Source organism: Microtus ochrogaster (assembly GCF_000317375.1).
Source record: "Microtus ochrogaster isolate Prairie Vole_2 chromosome 14 unlocalized genomic scaffold, MicOch1.0 chr14_random_2, whole genome shotgun sequence".
In the NCBI taxonomy this organism is placed as follows: domain Eukaryota; kingdom Metazoa; phylum Chordata; class Mammalia; order Rodentia; family Cricetidae; genus Microtus; species Microtus ochrogaster.
The window spans coordinates 5,556,367-5,560,247 of record NW_004949097.1 but is presented as its reverse complement, the minus strand read 5'-3'; positions in this window follow the sequence as shown (position 1 = coordinate 5,560,247).

The following is a 3,881-nucleotide window of genomic DNA, read 5'->3' as shown; positions in this document are numbered from 1 at the left end:
TAAGCTGCGAATTCTGCTCTTATTATAATTTATTGAAAAACCTGCCTGGGACATACAAAGTGTCTCAATAATACAGGACAATATAGTCTTTATGCCAGAAGTCATCACTAAGTTATATGAGGATGTTAATACATACTGTCCTGTTTGCTGACATGAGAGGAGTGGGAATGAATGAGTTCTAATAACAGAAGTTACATAAAATGATACTGGGAAGGGGCAGCCATCTTTCAAGATACCTAGAGTGAGCAACATAAAAAGAACATAGATGTAGAAATTTTGTATTTTTTTCACTCAGAAATGATGAATAGGGTATATTACATCAGATGTGTAGAAGTACAGAATCATGACATTGATACATATACTATTAAGAAGTACAAGAAGAGTAAGGACACATTATTAATTAAATTAGAATGGAAACAGAGAATGAAAATTCAAATTTTCTACACCTTTTAACACTTGCTAATTATTATCACATAACCTTTTTTGTCAAAAATTAAAAAAACATATTCAGCATAAAAAGACGTTTGATTTTTTTTTTACATTTTTTTAATGGAGAAAAGGAAAAAAAGTTTCAGCCTCCTCCCAGCCTCCCATTCCCCCCTCCCCCCACTCCTCTCCCCCTCCCTCTCCAGTCCAAAGAGCAGTCAGTGTTCCCTGCCCTGTGGTAAGTCCTAGATCCTCCCCCCTCTGTCAATGTCTAGGAAGGTGAACATCCAAACTGGCTAGGCTCCCACAAAGCCAGAACATGAACTAGGATCAAAACCTTGTGCCATTGTCCTTGGCGTCTCATCAGCCCTCATTGTTCGCCATGTTCAGAGAGTCCGGTTTTATCCCATGCTTTTTCAGTCACAGTCCAGCTGGCCTTGGTGAGCTCCCAATAGATCAGCCCCACTGTCTCCATGGGTGGGTGCACCCCTTGTTGTCCTGACTTCCTTGCTCATCTTCTCCCTCCTTCTGCTCCTCATTGGGACCTTGGGTGCTCAGTCCAGTGCTCCAGTGTGGGTCTCTGTCTCTATCTCCATCCATCACCAGATGAAGGTTCTATGGTGATATGCAATAAATAAGGGTCACAGAGTCTACAATTGGTGAACCTAAAGAAACTAAATAAGAAGGTGAACCCAAGGAAAAACATATAGTTATCCTCTTGCCTATGGGAAGTAGACAAAATTGCTGAGGAGAAAATTGGGATCTTGGGGGTGGAATGGGATGGGGGTAAGGGGAGATGAGGAGAGAAAAGTGAGAAGGGGAGGATGGGGGAAACTTGGGGAAACAGGATGATTGGGATAAAGGAAGGTTGGATAGGGGAGCAGGGAAGCACAATTCTTAGTTAAGGGAGCCACCTTAGGATTGGCAAGAGACTTGAACCTAGAGTGGCTCCCAGGAGCCCAAGGTGATGTCCCCAGTTAGTTCCTTGGGCAGCTGAGGATAGGGAACCTGAAATGACCCTATCCTATAGCAATACTGATGAATATCTTGCAAGACGTTTGATTTTTAATTGTAAGCTAATCTTCAGACATTTTAGCTGTGATAAAAAAAAAAGACTAGAGATAACTTTTGAGCTTAGTTAAATAGGAACATTGATATTTTCTGCATATATTAGCAAAGGGGCCAGGGAATGTTCTATAAACACCTTGGCATTAACACTGATATGAAGAGGAGAACCTCCTGCAGTTGGCTTGGTCATGAACTGCACCAGAGCAGAGCTTATAACCTACGTGTGCCTTTGAAGTCCAACCTTCTTGGACTATCTGTTTCTCTCTCTCCTCCTCTCCCCCTTCCTCCCACTCTTTTCCTTCTTTCTTTCTGTTTCTCTCTCCTTCCTCCCTCCCACTCCCATTCCTCCCCATCTGTCTCTCAGTCTCAAATAAATTTGTAAATCACCAAGTTGGCTGTCTGATCATACACTTCACTTTTCTTTTAGTATATTTTACTCAAATATGAACATTTATTCATTCATATGACAAATCATATTCATGCAAATAAGAAATCCATTATCATAATAGAGTACTTATTTAGTACAAGATTATATTAAAATTCATGTGTAAAGATTCTCATCTTTGTTGTCCTTCTTGTAGCCAGGAATACACACCTGAATACTTGTAAATATTAGTCAAGATACATCCATAGATGCCATGTTAGTGGCCAGCAACACTAAAGGGTCATCTTCAGTGCTTATTGAGGAAAATATCTATTAATGAACTCTCTCTCTCTCTCTCTCTCTCTCTCTCTCTCTCTCTCTCTCACACACACACACACACACACACATTCATGCATGTATGTATACTCCTTTCATTATTTCCAGATCTAAAAAAATGCCCTTCAATATTAGCATACCTAAGTAAAAAACTTTATTAAAATGTACTATATTTGTCTATACATACATGATTTGTGTATATATATACACATATATATGTACATGTATATATGCAAAATGATTACTGTCTTTAACAAAATTTTTTTAGACTGTCAATATAGAAAGAGTTCAATTGACCCTAATTATGTGTTAAGGCCCAAGTGACTAGCACCTGCATAGAATAACAAATCTCACTGATAAGAATGGTAAACAATGTCTTTTGGGAAGAGAGAAGCAGAGAAAGGTCCTAAGAGATGAGGGAATTTAAGTTGCAATGATTGGTTCAAGGCAGTTTAAAATCTTTTGCTAATAAGCTTGTGAATGTTTAGGTTTACAATATGCAGCTACCATCTTCAACAACTGTGTTTTCACATTGCATTAGAATGTATGAGGCAATAATATAGATTTCTCTGTCTCTTTCCCTCCCTTCCTTCTACATCTCTGTTTGTACATATAAACATATTAGTATTTACTTATTATATAAATAATATACTCTTCATATATGTCAGTTACACATTTCAAAAATTTAAATGATGGTAATATTTTTTTAAATTAAATTATTAAATACTATTTGTTTGTTTGTTTATTATGTTTGTGTGTGTGCATGCTTGCATGCATGCTCTCAAGCCTGCGTGTATATGACAAGAGGCATAAGTGCTGATAAGAAAACAACTTGTGGAAGATAGTTCTCTCCTTCTATTGAGTTAGTTCTGGGCATTGAATTCTTGTTTTAAGCTTAGTGGCAGTAATGAATTTTTGAGACAATGTCATTCAATAAGATGAGTCTGGCTTCAAAATTCTTATACTCTCATCTTAGTATCCACTGAGATTATAGGCAGGTGCCACAAGTTATGGATCCGGTTAAGGGGTATAATTTTAAAGAGAACAGGAAGCAGGAATTTGAGTGACAAGGTTATTTTTTCCAAATTTAGCAAATGTGTTGCTTCATTGTTCGTTATCATTGATGTCAGTGAAGAAAAAGTTAAATTTGACTTACTTGATTACTTTTAAAAATGATGTACTTATTGCTATTAATAAGTATTTACAATTATTATGTGTATATGTGTGTACATGAACGCATGTGTCTGCAGAGGCCAGAGGCATCAGATCCCCTTTGGACTGGAATTACAACTAGATGTGGGTGCCGGAATAAAAACTTAGGTCTTCTGCAAAAGCAAGATGTGCTCTTAATTGCTAAGCCATCTTCCCAGACTATAGAAATCCATATTATTAAAGAAGAAAATATTTAATCCTCACAAATTAATTAGAGACTTAATCTTTTTACTTATTAAGATTAAGATTACAATATTGTGTCTTTAAGTTAAATCTAAACTTATTGGCAAGAAGTTGCTTTCCCAGTTAGGAGATCCTGATGGGACTGATTGAAAAGGAAACACACATTTTTTCCCAGGCTAGATTCCTTAAGGAATGTAGTCAGTGATGTTCACTCATTTTTCAATACTCAGAAAGTAATCAAAGGGTTAAATATTCTGTGAAAAGATTAAGGCATTTTGTTCATAGACAGTAG